The sequence below is a fragment of the Gracilinanus agilis genome, chromosome 3 (genome assembly GCF_016433145.1).
Source record: "Gracilinanus agilis isolate LMUSP501 chromosome 3, AgileGrace, whole genome shotgun sequence".
Taxonomy (NCBI): Eukaryota; Metazoa; Chordata; class Mammalia; order Didelphimorphia; family Didelphidae; genus Gracilinanus; species Gracilinanus agilis.
The window spans coordinates 562,691,767-562,709,043 of record NC_058132.1 but is presented as its reverse complement, the minus strand read 5'-3'; the positions used below and the strand labels follow the sequence as shown (position 1 = coordinate 562,709,043).

Genomic DNA, 17,277 nt, shown 5'->3' with positions numbered 1-17,277 from the left:
AATCTTGCTTGATAATTAAGGCTCAGTGGCCTTATCAATATTAAGATGATTGAGATAGCTAGCAATGTAGTCTAAACACTGCCTGCCTGCTTATAACAATCTACCCTCCTCCCAGGCCCGGAGAGTAGAACAACCTCCTGCCTTCCAACCCAAAGAAGAAGTGATCCTGAGGGGTTTGTGCACCCCAATTTATACTCCTTTCCCAACTGCCAGATTGGCACATGCCCAGGGCTGCCTTGCCAGGTTCTGTGTTCTAAAGGAGCAAACTGCTCTTTTGCACCCACAGAAAATGGCTCACCATTTCTATACATTACAGTCCCTAATGTGGAAGGGATAACTGTAGTTCAACTTTCACTCCAGGAATACACACATATATACATACATACTTCCAGTCTTGTGGTATTACTGTGTTTTTAACTCTTCTTTCCTCCAAACAAAAGGATTTAGAGTTGGTGGAAAAGTAACCCCCTTCCCTTTGGATCTGCATTGTCTAAATGACTCATGGATTACCTGTGGAAAAGGGGAAATTCTAGATGTTTTGCTCACCAAAGTATGGCTCAGACCCTGATTTTTACCTCTACTTTACGGATGGTTATGCAGGACCATGTTCTTAATCTTCTTCTCTTCTAGAGATTGCTATTACCCATAAGTTTAACTTTCTCTTGATAGAAGGTTGGATTCCCAAACTCTTCTGGAACTTGACACTAAAAGACCCTGACAGTCCCCATCCATCAAATTGAGACTTGAAATACTCTATGAACTCGCAGCATTGCACCAGAAGCCTGAGACTGAGGAAATTTTGCAACTTGATCATGCGGTTTCTCATTTTCATGGGTGCTAAGTCAGAGGCTAAGAGATTACACTGCTGTAACCTCTCTTGTGGGCACTGTCAGCAAGCGCATACCATGTACAAACATAATGTGCTTCTGCCCAGAGACAGTCATTATCCATTCCTGGTGAGACAAATGTTAATGTCCAGATCTTCCATGTCCTTCTATAGACATAATTCTCTTTGCTTCTTGCTATCTGTTCTCTTTACAATACAGAAAAAATGGAAAAAGCAATTCTTTAGCTGCTCCTACCTCCTTTTTTGTGTCTATCTGCTTCAAAGGAGTGAGAACAAATTCACAGTCTTCCAAGTCAAGCAATTCATCCTCAAACCAGAATAATATAATTTTGCCAGATCCTACTTGGTGCAATGATAAAATGCCTGTCTTCTGAAACAAAATAGCTATTTTCAGAGAAGCTCATGACCAGAAAGTTGGCTATGAATGTTTTTTGTCACATAAGTTCTCAGAAGTCATCTACTTAGAGATAGTAGAACACTGAATTTATGTTATCTGGATTTCATTGCCTGCACCAATAGTCCTGTATTATTCTACTGTTGAAGAAAGAGGTGTTCTGTAGTGACTAATACCAGGAAGATAATATTGCACCATCTTGATTTTACTAAGTAATCAGAAACCTTTCTTAACCTTTTTCATTCAATTTTTTAAATTCCCCACACAATGTATCTGAATTGCAGTGAATCTAGGCTATGAATTTAATTCAAATCAATTCATTGTTCAATAATAACAACAATCATAAAAACATATTCTTAGAGTGGCTCATTGGGTAGAGTGTCAGGCCTGCAGTAAGGAAGACCCAAGTTCATCTTATCTCAGACAAATATTAGCTATGTGACCTTAACTTCTGTTTGCTTCAATTTCCTTGTCTATAAAATGGGAATAATAATACCTCTGTCCCAGGGTTCTTGTGAGTATCAAATAATTTATTAATTATAAAGTGCTTAACCCAGTGCCTGGCATATAATAAATACCATCTAGATACTCGTTATTATAATTATTCCAAAGCACTCCATAAGATAGGTAGTTCCAGTATTCTTATACTTCTAATTAAGAATATGAACCTCAGAAAAGTAAAGTTATTTGGTCACAGAATTAATAGTTAGAATTTGAACACAGGTCTTCCAACTTTTAAAATCAGGGCTCCTTTCAACACAAGAATCAGATAGTTGGTTTAATTAATTAAATTCAGTTAACTAGACTCAAATATTTATTATTAGGGACAAAATAATTAAGTGCTAGACCAAAACTCTATTCTTAGATAATGCATAAGAGCACAATAGCTCTTATTTGCTATACGTTTCTTTGTTTTTACCTGCATTTAAGATCAAATATTTCCACTGAAGTAAAATTAAATGAAAAAAAGTTTTATAATATACAGAACTCTATTCAATAAATAGTCTGAAAGATGAGTTTGGGATAAGAGAAGGTGGTAAGAATAGCATCAAAATTAGCATAAATCATTGGAAAAATATGCTCATAAGCCAGAAAAGTAGTTTAACACATGACCACATTGAGAAGCGTGAAGTATTATAATTCTATTGTCTATTCTTTCTCTGAAAAGTTAGCTCCTTCAGGAATGTCTTAATGAATAATAAAACTGACTTGATTTTTCCCACTGCAGTCAACTTTTCTGTCAGGCTATTAATGATTCATAATGATTATATGCTAAATGGTTTTATTCTTGATAAAAGCAAGCCACTATAGGAGCAAGTAGCCAGTATCCGTCCTCTGATATATTCAGTCATGTAGGGAAAAATACATTCCTTAAAATATGCATAACAGCTGAATTAGAAGATGGGGAGGGGAGTAGTTTCTTTTTAATCAGTCAATACCAGTCTACAAAGAGAAAGTAATATATAAAAACCAAAATTCAGCGAATAAAAATGAATGAAATATAATGATATGGTAGCAATGACATGTTTTCCCATATGTATTATGTCACATTATTTGATATTTCACTTTTGTAATAATACAGCGATTTGGAAAATACCACAATACAATTTTCAAACAAGAATCCACAATACCTATTCAGATAATTTCTTAGCTGAGTAAGTCACAACCCACATTTCTTTTAAGCCGTAGGAGTTCATGTTTGTATAAATCTTTCTCTACATAGTTACAAGAAGTGTCCTTTTACAAAGGTCTAAAAATGCCTGCGAAAACCAAACATAATAACATTGTTATTCTGCCACTTATTAACAGAACAACGGGTCCTATAACAATTAGATATGAATATTGCAAACTGAATTTAATATGGAGCTGTCTTTGAAATGCCACTTTGCAGCAGCTTTTCAAATGCTTAAAGCATAGCAGGAGGTTAACTCCGTCTTCAAATACTAAATCAAAACCTTTTTTTAACCTGATAAATCTTACTGAAAGCAAGGTCTCTTTTTCAAGAGAGAATTATTCAACTCTCAAGAGAGAAAGCAAAACCTCCCAAGCTATTCTTTGTACATAGATTGAATCCCTAGTAAAAGAGATAGATTACATAGATAGATAGATAGATAGATAGATAGATAGATAGATAGACAGACAGACAGACAGATAGATAGAAGGAGAGAGGAGAGAGAAGGAGAGAGGAGAGAGAAGGAGAAAGAAAGATAGACAGGTTTATGATGAATATTAGTGATAGATATGATGATCAGTAGAAAAGAATATTGTGGAGTTTGCAATTGATTTTGCAGGAATAGAGATAGATAATACATAGGCAGATTGATGAGAGATATATAGCAGTGATAGATAATGATGATAGGTTGAAAATAACATTACAGAATTTGTCTCAGTTTCTACAGTCTAATTGTTGTTTGACATTCCATCTCCTGTCTCTGTCTCCATGCTTTGGAACAAGCCATCCCCTATGTGGAAAATGCATTCCTTCCTCATTGCTGCTTCTTATAATGCCTAGCTTCCTTCAAGAATTAGATAAAGTGCTTATTTTGACTCTTCCAGTTGCCAATCACTATCCTGCATCAGTGTTCTGTATTTATTTCATATATTTATGTATTTATTTGTATACGTATATATTTATTGGTAACATATCTCATTTCCCACACTTACCTTATGTCCAATCTTACTTTCTTCTCTGAGATCAAGGACTCAGATAATACTTAAGGACTTTTATCACCAGTCTAGCATTATTAGCTCCAATTTCTAAATAAGAAACCTGAGGCTTTTATACATTAAGTTACTTCTCTATGGTCATATGGCTAGCAAGTACTTAAGAATGAATGTAACTGTAGATGTTCCTATATCAACATCAGTGCCTTAGCTACTCTAAAATAGTCTCCTTTAGGACCTCTGAGAAAGAATGTTTTCCACATCCAGAGAAAGAACTATGGGAAAAGAAACAAAGAAGAAAAAAACAACTGCTTGATCACATGGGTCAATGGGGATATGATTGGGAATATTGACTCTAAATGATCACCCTAGTGCAAATATCAATAATACAGAAATAGGTCTTGATCAATGACACATGTAAAACCCAGTGGGATTGCATGTTGACTATGGGATGGGGGTGGGAGGAGGGGAGAGAAAGAACATGAATCATGTAACCATGGAAAAAATTTCTTAATCAATCAATCAATAAATAAATAAAATAGTCCCCTTTATAAGATTGTAGTTGTTGATGTTCATTCAGTCATGTGTGACTCTTCATGACCCCTTGGGCCATAGGACACTAGGCCTTTCGATCCTCCACTATCTCCTTAAGTCTGTCCAAGTTCATTTTCATTGCTTTCATGACACTATCTATCTATTTTATCCCCATCCTCCCCTTCTCCTTTTCCCTTCAATCTTTGATAACACCAGGGTCTTTTCCAGTGAGTCATGCATTCTCATTTTGTGGCCAAAAATGTTTGTTTCAGCTTTAGTTTATTTACTGATTGATTTGCTCTCCTTTTTGTCCAAGGGACTCTCAAAATTCTCCAACACCACAATTCAAAAGCATTGATGTTTCAGTGCTCAGTTTTCTTTATCATCCAACTCTCACAGCTATGCATTACTAATGGGAAAATCATAGCTTTGACTGCATAGACCTTTGTCAGTAAGCTAATATCTCTGCTTCTTTACTATGCTGTCCAGATTTGCCTTAGCTTTCTTTCCAAGAAACATCTTTTAATTTCATGGCTGCAGTATTCATCTTCAGTGATCTTTTAAGCCCAAGAATATAAAATCTAACATTGCTTCCATTTCTTCTCTATTTGCCAAGAAGTGATAGAACCAGATGCCGTGATCTTAAGCTTTTTTTATGTTAGCTCCAAGACAACTTTTACAATCTCCTCTTTCACCCTCATCCAGAGGCTTCTTAATTCTTCTTTACTTTCTGTCGTCAGAATGGTATCGTCTGCATATCTGATATTTTTGATATTTCTCCTAGTAACCTGAATTCTGACTTTTGATTTGTCCATCCTGGCATTTCATATGATGTACTCTGCATATAAATTAAATAAATGAGGTAACAATGTACAGCCTTTTATACTCCTTTCCCAGTCTTGAACCAATCAGTTGTTCCATATTTGGTTCTGTTGCTTTTGACTTCCAAACTAGTTCCTCAAGAAACAAGTGAGATAATCTGATATTCTCAGTTCTTTGAAGACTTGTCACATTTTGTTTTGATTTGCACAAATGTTTTAGTGTAGTCAATGAAGCATAAGTAGATATTCTTCTAGATCTCCCTTGGTTTCTCTATAATTGCAGTTAGATTTCAACAGAGGCAACTTAAATTCTTAAGCAGAAATTCTAAAAGTTTTTATCTCATAAATCCCTTGGATATCTTGTGAAATCTGTGGATCCTTTCTTAGAACAATATTCTGAAGAGCATAAAACAAAATACAAAGAATTACAAATGAACTACTTATATTGAAATGCAGGAATAAATTTTTTTGAAAATTCATAGTGTTACCTGAAAGCTATCTATATGAATACCAGGCTGAGAATTCTCGATTTAGATGAAATGCTCTCATAAAGCTGCAAAAGACAGAGATAGTTTTCAGCTCAGGGGCTCACTTAGGGGATTGGGGATGGAATAGGGACCAAGTAGATTGATGGAGAGAGTAAAAAAAAAGTTTAAAAAAATGACAAATTTTATCATATAACCAGGTTGATAGTTAAATTTGCAAAGTAACTACATTTCAGTGTTGGAAGATAGCCTGGATGAAAAGTTGGAGGTGGGAACAAAGAAGCTAAGATCAGCAGAGAACTATTAGTAATTGCACTGAAACAGCTTTTGAAGGAGAGTAGTGTGAATGAATCTAGAAAAGTTGAAATTGGATGGTGGAAGTTTTCAAATGTGAGTTTGCAATTTATCATATAGGCAGATGGAGACATTGAAGTTTCTTAAATAAGGGAGTTATGTGCATGTATACTAGGAACTTGAATTTGGCAGCTACGGGAAGAATGGATTAGAGAAATGAGGATATAGAGGTAGAGAGACTTATGAGGAAGCTAGTAAAAGAATCTAGCTAAGGGTTGACAAGGACATGAACTAAGATGATGGTAGTAGGAAAGGCAGAAATTGATTTGAAAGATATTGTGAAGATCGATGCAACAGGACTTGTAGATAGGATAAGTAGGAAAAGAGAGAGGGAAGATAACTCCAAATATGTTAGCCTTTGTTGTTAGGGAAATGGTTGAGTTATCAACAGAAATAATAAGGTTTAGAAGAGGAGCCTTTTGGAAGAGAAAATATTATATGATAAAGTGAAAGCATCCTAGATTTGGAATTGAAAAACATAAGTTTGATATCAGGTGTGTTTCATATTGTGTCCCCAGGCAAGTCAATTTAACCATATGATCCTCAGTTCCCTAATATGTAAAATGAGATGATTGTACTCTTTATACTCCATACTAATTACATTCTTAGGGATAAACATATGCTTATTTGTTTTCCTTCCTTCTATAGTGTTTATTTCTGCTGTGCAAAATAGGTACTACAAAATTGTGGTTCAGTCTGAGGGGTTCTTGCCTTAATTCTCAGGTTCTACATGCAGATTCTAGAAATCTGCTATCAGTCATTGCATGCTTATACCGAAGGCAAATTGTCATAATGATGACTGGCAGATGAATGCAGGCATTTCATATTAAGTAACTCACCTACACAGGTCTCATTCTCGACCTGCACTAATTCCCTGCACAGCCCAATACACAGGATATTTGAAATAATATTTTTGTCTTTAAATAATAGTAAAACACATGGTAAGTAGTTAGTAGTATATTGAGAAGTCATTGAACACAGAAAAATACTCCAATGGACTTTAATGTGACAAAAACTTATTAATTATCTATTATGTAAAAGATACAGGAGCAGCATTGTTTGGTGGGCAAAGAGTTAGTCTAAAAGTCTGGAAGAACTGGGGGTTCTGTCTTTGAAACATATTATGTCATACTGGCCAAATAACTTGATCTTTCAATATTCTTGATAGCTGTAAGACTACAGAGGGAATGTTTTCATACTGAAAGGTCCCTACATTCATGAAATCAAAGGTCTGAATCCTCTTCCTCCCTGAAAAAATGTTTAAGATAGTTAAACAATGAGGGGAAATTATGAAAAATGACACAGGCTATGAACTCAAAGAATGGACCATCTAATGGCAAGAAGTAATAGGTGCAAAATGAGCATTTTTTTGGAAATTTTATTAGAAAAGGGATAACGGAGAAATCAAAACAAGATTTCCTAGGAATTTTAGATTTTAGTGAAGGCCAAAGCATATCTGAAAGTTAGGAATTAAATAATAATGATAGCAATGATGATTGTGGCACCCTTACTATAATTCTCATGATATTATTGGCTCATTCTGTTCCTCTAACTTTTTTCTGGAAGATTTATCTGAAATCTCTGGGGTTGTTTTCAGTTTGGGGAACTCTAGATATAGGAATGCCCTTTATTAAGGAAAACTGGTAATATATCTTAGATTTAGCAGTTGAATCTCAGATAGTTGCTTGAGACATAAAAAGAAGTTAAATGATTTGCCCAGGTTCAAAGAGAAAGTTGTGTCACAGGTGGATGGGATTTGAAGACTCTAAGCTCTAAAGATTTACTTCTGCCCTCTACTTTGGCTGTATAACTACTTTCCTAAGTAGGAACTACTCTACCTCATTGTAGAATTCCCTCATTGTAGAATCTGGTTTTTAAATATGTGTTAGTCTTCTGGAAATTAGACTCAGATCAACCATTTATTTTTTAGAGTTCAACAGTTCAGAGATGGAGAGTAACAACTCACTCTTAGTTTGCTGAATGAAAAGTAGATTCATTGTCTACACTTGCTGTATTATTTGCTTTCTAGATTTTATGAGCAATGCCACTCTCATTAAAATTGAGTCTATAAATAATATATAAATGAAAATCTCTTAGATATGGCTTACTTACTTGTATAATTCTAATAATTTAAGATTTATGTCATACTTTAAATTGAAGAAGTTGATTAATTCATGGGTTAGCTCCTCAATATAGTGTTTTTTTTTCTATTTGATTTGCTATGAAAAAAGGAGGATTTATAAAAAATACCAATATATTAGGTCAAATAAATTCTTATCCATCTTATATCAGACTCCAAACAAAAGCAGTTTGAATATTCCCTCAGTATGAAAAAATATCCAATATAATTTGTATAACTTCCCAGGAAAAATTATTCACTAGGCATTTCTTATTTCCCTAATATTGAACTCAAGATTGGCATAGATTTGTATTTTGTCATTAGATTTCCCCATTAAATCAATGTAAACTATTCATTCTCCTCTACCTTAACATGAAGCTTAATATATGTTTTTAAATAGATCTCATTGTGTATCTTCACCTTAATATTTTCATATGACCAATAGTAGTGCCAGAGCTACGAAACATTTCATTATGTATCGCCCATGATACAACTCCCCTGCAAAATACATTTCTCCTATATACAATATACATCATACATACATACATACACACATACAATATATACAATATACATGGTGCAACTGCCCTGTAAAACACAATTCTCCTATATATTTATATTTATATATGTATATATATATATATATGTATATATATATATACACACACAAGGGTTTAATCAGATACACATAGAATTCCAACTTATTTTTTAAACTGGAACAGACAAACAAGTCCAACTCATGTAGAAAGCAAAAGCAAGATCATCTAAGTTCCTTCACATTATTATACATCTATGGATATTGCTGTGTATATGTGTGCATACACATACAAACTTGTAAAAAATTGAATCATCAAATATTTACTAGCTGTGTGATTCTGGAAAAATTACTTAATTTCTAAGAGGTCTCAGTTTCTTTACTTGTAAAATTTAGTTAATAGAATTGTGAGGATCAAATACATAGAGAATTTTACAAATCCTTAAACTTTATGTAAATTTCTGGTTGAGCATGTCATATGTCAAGTTGCATGTCAGCAGAAGTTTCCTGATCATTGTGTGCTTTAAATAAATTTCAATACATTGATATAATATGAATGTGCTATAAGAAATAATGAACACGATAAATAGAGATTCTTGGAAAAATATACGTGATGAAAGTAAAATAAGCAAACCCAATAAAACAATAGTCACAATGACTATAAGAATGGAAATGAAAAAAAGGATCACAAAATAATCAAACTGAATTCTTCAATATTATAATGACTAAGCTTGACCTCCTTCTGAGAGAGGGTGCTCATAGGTGCGTAGCATTACATATAACAATATTTTTATGTAATAATTGTTTTTATGGATGATTTTTTTCTCTTTTCTTACTTTTCTTTGGCATAGTGGATGACTCTTTAGAATGCAGAAAGAGAAAGGACACAGGGGGAAACAGATATCCTAAAAGCAAAAGACTAAGAGAAATAATATTTATAGAAATTTTTATAGGCTATTTCCAGAGCTATAGCCTTCCAGTACACACCAGGTGAGTGTATGGAGTGTTTAGGGAGGACTAGCACTTTTGGTATGAAAGCTTGCAAATCCCTTCTCAGGGCTGTTCCTCTGCATTTGGTGTCTTCCTTTCAATCAACTTTCACCTAATCACTCCAAGAAGCTGTAACATGCACAGTGGCTGCTCCTTGGTAGAATCACTTTGGCAGATAGGCTAAATCAGAATGAAGGCAACTGACAGGTCTCAGTCCTGTTGGTCAGTTAGGGAGATGTCTACCCAAGCAAGTGAAGACCTCCCCTGGTGGAATTGGTGGATGAGAACAACTTCTTTCAATGGCCATGAAAAGTGGCTTAAAGCAAGTGCTATGAGTGCCTAAAGCCTGGTCAGGTAACAAAGATGCCAAGGACATCCACTGCATTCCAGGCCATTACCAAGATCTGACTTTTATCTTGCTACCACATACTGATGACTTTGGAATAGAAAAGTGAGCCTACTGACTTTGTGCAACTCTGCCTCAATTAAATCTGATTCATGCTCAGATCAAGACATCACCCCATGATGTCATTTGTCCTCTTTGAAAAGGACATCAGTGAAGCTCTAGCCTAACATGGGCTCCATGAGAGTATTAGAGCCTCACTAGCATATTGGCTCCACTCTAAGACCACAAGTCATGTTCTAACCTACTCTTCAGTGGCTCAGGTAAGAAACAGATTTATCAAGTCCTTCTACTGTAGACTGGAATACTCATTTAATTAGGTTCTTGGTCTGCATCAAGCAGTTTGATTTCCAAGCTATATTCATTCACAAGAATAGTTGTTTTCTAAGTACTATTATCTTTGAATATATGATGACTTTATATGTCTAGAAAAAATGCATTTACCAGATGATTGTAGCTCATAGTGATCACTTTTTCCTCTGAATTCACATAGCATTTCCTGAATATATCACTCACTTGACACTTTTCATTATACTGAGCTGCATCATTAGTTAATTTTTTCATGAATGTATGTCTTGTTCCCCAGAGGGATTGTAAATACAACCATGTCTTATACTCTCCATCTTTTTTCTTATCTACTCCAATGAGTGCAATTATAACTTATATGGGAATGGCTCCCAGATCCCTATCACCAGCCAAAAATCTCAAAGTTCCAGCCATATATTGCCTGCCTGCTAGATAGCAGCATTACCTCAAACATGGTCACAATTCAATTCATCAACTTCCCCCCAAACTACCTTTTATATCTTCTTATTCTGCTTCTGGCATCATCAACCTTGAAGACACCCAAGATCCACTGTAATTCCTTTTTTTAACCCTTACTTTCTGTCTTAGAAGCAATATTGTGTATTGGTTCCAAGGCAGAAAAGTAGTAAGAGCTAGGCAATGGGGGTTAAGTGACTTGCCTGTGGTGACAAAACTAGGAAGTGTCTGAGGCCAAATTTGAACCCAGGACCTCCTATTTCCACGCCTGGCTCTCTCTCCACTGAGCAATCTAGCCACCCCCTCTACTAGATTTCTGACTTCATATCTATGTAAAAGAAAAGAGAGTAAAAGAAGAAAAACAAATAACTTATTGCTAGCACAATAGGATGTCATATCTATGGGGAATTATTAACCACCACCACCCCAGTAGATGTCTGAAATCACAGATAGTACCAGTAGAATACTGATTGTTCTCACGTTAATTTTGAAAACTTATATTAATTTTACTGTGTTCTTTCTTGCCACTCCTACTCCTCCATTCCACACTCTAGCCTCCAGTCCTTTGCCTCCCTCAAAAAAAATTAAAAAGCTCTAAAAATAAGAACACTAAATGAAAAAGGAGAGGTGATGTACCAGAGAGTCTACTGCTACAGGCAGACCACCACCAGGGACAGACCTCTGGTGCAGAGAGCAGACCTTTGCCCCACTCTGCCCACCCTGTTGCCACTTCCATCTGGATGTGATTGGCTGCTGGTGACTGTCTCCATCCTTTACACATCCTTGATTAGCCTCCTCCCTCCTCTAGCAGCAACCCTTTCTTGCTGTCCTATGTCCCCTCGAATTCAAGGTTAATCACAGGTAAATGAGACTATAGAAAGTGAAACAATGAATAAGAGGGGGAATATTGTATTATGTTAAGAAAACTGGTTTAATAGATAATTTTAATAAAGTGTTATTGATTTATTTTCTTCCTCACTTTTGTTTGCATTTTTTAGATTAAGTATATAATAAAATGATATGTATATACTAAATTTATATGTGCTATATTTATATACTTCATAAATATGTTTGTATATATACATATATATATATTATAAACATAAATAGTACAGTACTAGTACAGAGCAAGCACTCAGGAAAAGCATATTTATGATGGTATGCTTAATTTTAAAAGTATTTTGTTTTCCTTGAACCTTAATTAGAAATCAGATGGTGGTAGGGAAACTAGGTGGCTCAACAAATTGAGATCCAGGCCTAGAGATGAGAGGTACTAGGTTCAAATCTGGCTTCAGACACTTCCTAGCTGTGTGACTCTGGGCAAGTCACTTAACTCCCATAGCCTAGCCCTTACCGCTCTTCTGCCTTAGAACCAAAACAGTATTGATTCTAAGAAGAAAAGTAAGGGTTTTAAAAAATAAATCAGATAAAAATCTTGTAAACAATTTTAAAGTAATACCACAAATCAAATCCTGGAGTGTTGGGGTGTCAGAGTGAGACATTCTTCCATCCTAAGACAACATAAGAAGTCAGAAAAAGAGTTCTATGACATAGGGGTGGAGGCTATGAGTCCAGAGCTCATATGAATGAAACATCAGTGAAGGGACTAAGTAGTGGTGACAGAAGCACCAGCAGCTTTAGGAACTCTTAAAACAGACATGTTAAGGGGAGCTGGCAACTGGTCAGAAAGAAATTACAGGGGACTCCTCTACTAAGACTGAACACAGGTCCAGATGCTATTTAGCAATTCCACTGCCTAGACTCATTTCATGGTGGATAATAGCACTTTTGATCAAGATGAAGCAAAAATCCTGAGAGGCAATAACATTTTTGGTCACAGGGAATCACCCAGAGGAACAATATTGTTTCTGATCTCAAGGGAGCAGGGTCTCTGAGGAGTAGTACTGATTGCAATCACGAGATCATCAAAAGTACCCTTCCTAGATAAAGATCAGAGTTCAGACCAGAGACCAATGACCACATCTTTCCCAAGACAGTGCCCTTTCCCCAAAAACACACACCAGAAACAGCGCAACATTAACATAAAGTTTGAAATTAAGAAATAAGATGGAAAACGCTCACAGTGAGGAGCCACTGCTTGGAGATGGCAGGAGCACTTTCAGAATGGCGGCGGGGCCCATCTCCTAAAGGAATCAGGATGCCCCCATGTACGTGAGGGGCCTGGATGAGAAGGTCAGTGAGCCACTGCTGTGAAACTCTTCCTTCAAGCTGGACCCATGGTCAACACCCACATGCCCAAAGACAGGGTCACAGGTGAGCCCCAAGGCTATGGATGTGTGGAATTCCTGAGTGAGGAAGATGCTGACTCTGCCATTAAGATCATGAATATGATCAAACTGCATGGGAAGAAAGGAGTGAACAAAGCATCAGCTCACAAGGAGAATCTAGATGTGAGGGCCAACATTTTCATGGGGAACCTAGATCCTGAGATTGATGAGAAGCTGCTTTATGATATCTTCAGCACCTTTGGGGTTATTTTGCAGACTCCCAAGATAATGTGGGACTCTGACACAGGCAATTCCAAGGGCTATGGCTTTATTAATTTTGCATCATTCAATTCTTCCACTGCAGCAATTGAGACCATGAATGGGCAATACCTATGTAATTGGCCTATCACAATACCTTATGCCTTCAAGAAGGACTCCAAGGATGAATATCAGGGCTCTGCAGATGAGTGACTTTTGTCAGCACAGAACTCGTTGTCTCAGGCAGACTGACCTCTTCATCGTACCCCTCTAGCACCCCCATCCTCTGTCCCTAATCCTGTCATGTCTTTGGGTTCTAGGCTTTGTAAAGGTGGGGCAACAGGGATGTTAAAATGTAACCTAAATGGTTTGTGGGTCCACACTAGGTTGAAGGAGAGGCAGGACCAACCAGGATAGGGAGACCAGGGTTCACTGTTTTAACTGACACAAGAATGGCAGTTGGCCCAGCGGTCCCCCAGCTCACCCAAGGCCAGGGTCTATGGAACCAGCAGGCAAAGGTAAAGTTTATGCAGTTTATTTGAGGGAAACTAAATAAAGGATGGGTTAGGGGATTTCTACACTTGTAACCTAAGGGCAAAACACAGGGGCAGGGAAGGACTTAACTACTCTATCCTAATTGACCTAAGCCAGGCAGGGCCCAAAGGAGCAGTACTGGAGTCACAGGGAGGCTCCTTTAAACCTGGTTCCAGCCAGGTTTGGTCAGCGCAGCTAAAGGGCAATTGGGGTCTCACGGTGATCCAAGGATGGTCACAGGATGTCAAGAGCCAACTCCACCAGGTGATCCAAGGTACCCAGGTAGGGAGAATGAGTTTGCAATAATGTCCACCAGATCCCAAACCACTTCCCCACTTGGTGCAGCTCTGCAGGTCTTGTCCACTTGCTGAAAGCCTCCACCTCTCAGGATCCCAGGGAATCTGGATGCAGTTTTTCCCTAACTCTGAGATCTCCCAGGGTTAGCAACAGTTATGTCCAACCACTAATGGAGTCTCTCTCAGAGCACAAGCCCTACTTCCTGCTCCTCATTCCATCTTGGAATCCTCCAGTCCTTCCTGCTAGGTCCAACCTTAATACTTAATTAATTGCTAAATAAACCCTCACAACAGCTTCCTCCACCAAGTATGCCTCTACCAGGCTCATTCCCACCTCCAGTGCCACCTCCTGGAGTCCTTCCTCCAGGAATACCCCAAGCAATGCCTCCCCCACCTATGCTTCCTGGAGCTGGAGCCCATTACCCTCCATTAGCAGGAACCTCTGGGGCTGGACAACCTGGACATGGACACTCACATCCCCATCCATTCTCACTAGGTAGGATGCCTAATCATGGTATGTCTTAGATGTAGCTCACCACCATGGCCCCCATGGCTTGGGACCTCCCCCATGCAGGTCCTCCAGGCTCAGAGGGACAGCCTCCTTCTCAACCACCACCAGAAATGCCTCATCCTTGTCCCCCTCCTATGGGAATGCCACCCCAAAGACACCCTTTTGGATCTCCTCTGGCCCCATGGGATACAAAGACCTCCTCCATACCCATGGATATTGACTTCTACCCTTTGGCTATCAAAGAGGACCTCTTCCTCCAGCTCAACCTTCTCCCCAACCTCCAGTACTTCCTTGTGGTCCACTGTGAGGTCTTCTTTCTCAGTAGAGTCAAATTTCTCTACAATCTACTGCACTCATCTGAAACCATCTAAGGAATAATGAACTGGAGGAATTTCATGTGAGCTGGAATGACCTCCAGGAATTGATGTAGAGCAAAAGGAGCAGAACCAGGAGAACATCATACACAGAGACTGATACATTATGGCCCAATAGAATGTAATAGACATTCCTATTAGCACAATAGTATTCCATCACCAACAGATACCACAATTTGTTTAGCCATTCCCCATCAATGGACACCCCCTCATTTTCCAATTTTTTGCTACCACAAAGAGTGCGGCTATAAATATTTTTTGTACAAGTTTTTTCCTTATTATCTCTTTGGGGTACAAACCCAGAAGTGGTATGGCTGGGTCAAAGGATAGGCATTCTTTTAAAACCCTTTGTGCATAGTTCCAAATTGCCCTCCAGAATAGTTAGACCAATTTACAATTCCATCAGCAGTGTATCAGTATCCCAATTTTGGGACATGCCCTCCAACATTTATCACTTTCTTTTGCTCTCATAATGGTCGGTCATCTAGGTATAACATGGTAGCTCAGAAAGTTGTTTTAATTGGCATTTCTCTAATCAGGAGAGATTTAGAACCTCTTTTCATGTGCTTATTGATAGTTTTGATTTAATGTGAAAACTGCCTATTCATGTCCCTTGACCATTTATGCTTGGGCAATGGCTTGATTTTTTTTTTTTGTAAATTTGACTTAATTCCTTATATATTTGGGAAATTAAACCTTTGTCAGAGACCTTTGTTATAAAAATGTTTTCCCAGTTTGTTGCCTTCCTTCTTATTCTGGTTGCATTGGTTTTGTTTGTATATAACTTTTTTTTTCAATTTGATATAATTAAAGTCATTCATTTTACATTTGGAAGCAAAAAATTCTTAAACATTAGAATTGGGTAAGTGGAAGTCAATGACTCCATGCAACATCAAGAAGCATTAAACTAGTCAACAGAATGAAATTATAGAACAAAAAGTAAAATATCTCATCAGAAAAACTGACCTGGAAAATATATTGAGGAGAAATAATTTAAAAATCAATGAACTACCTGAAAGTCATGATCAAAGAAAGAAACTAGTCATCATATTTTTTAATTATCAAGGAAAACTTCCCAGTATTCTAAAACCAGAAAATAAAACATAAACTAAAAGAATCCATTGATCACCATTTGAGATTCCAAAATGAAAACTCCCAAGAATATTAAAACCTAATTCCAAAGTTCCTAGATCAAATAGAAAATAGTTCAAGTAGGCAGAAATAAACTATTCAAATATTACTGAGCAACAATCAGGATCATAGAAGATTTAATAGCTATTGTGTGAAATGAATAGAGGTCTTAGAATATGATATGCTAGAAGGCAAAAGAGGTGGGCTTATAATCAAGAATACACTATGCCACAAAATTGATTATAATCCTTCAAAGGAAAAAAAATTGATATTTAATGAAATAGAGGCCTTTCAAGAATTCCAGATGAAATGACAGCTAAACAAAAAATCTGACTTTGAAATCAAGGCTCAAGAAAAGCATATCAATTAAATATGAAATTGAAATAATAAAGAATTCAATAAGATTAAACTGCTCACCTTCCAATATGGGAACATAATGCATTTGTCTTTTAAGAACTTTATCTGGGGGGCAGCTGGGTAGCTCAGTGGATTGAGAGCCAGGCCTAGAGATGGTAGGTCCTATGTTCAAATCTGGCCTCAAATACTTCCCAGCTATGTGACCCCTGGGCAAGTCACTTGACCCCCATTGCCTACCCTTACCAATCTTCTGCCTTGGAGTCAATACTATTTATTGACTCCAAGACTGAAGGTAAGGGTTTAAAAAAACAAAGAACTTTATCATTAGGGAAGTCAGAAGAATTATACGTTGAAAGATGGTGTTGGAGTGAGTCAATTATGTTGGAATGTTGTAAAAAAATCAAGGAGTAAGAGATGTACTAGAAGAAGGATGAAGGGAGAATGGTGAACATTAACTCAAAAGAGGACATAAAGAACTTTTACAATGGTGGGGGAAATGATTAGGGGAGTGGGCAATGATTGAATCTCATTCACATCTAATTCAGTTAAAGAAGGAATATATATATATATATATGTATATATATATATGTGTGTGTGTGTGTATATATATATGAGAGAGATTTGTACATAGAATATATATATGTGTGTATATATATATGTAGGTGATAGAAATATATATA

At 36.8% G+C, this 17,277-nt stretch overlaps 1 pseudogene; it reads left to right on the top strand.

The window, feature by feature from the left end:
• Positions 1–13,032: 13,032 nt before the first annotated feature.
• On the top strand, positions 13,033–15,042 carry LOC123239984 (annotated as a pseudogene).
• The last annotated feature ends 2,235 nt before the right edge of the window (positions 15,043–17,277 follow it).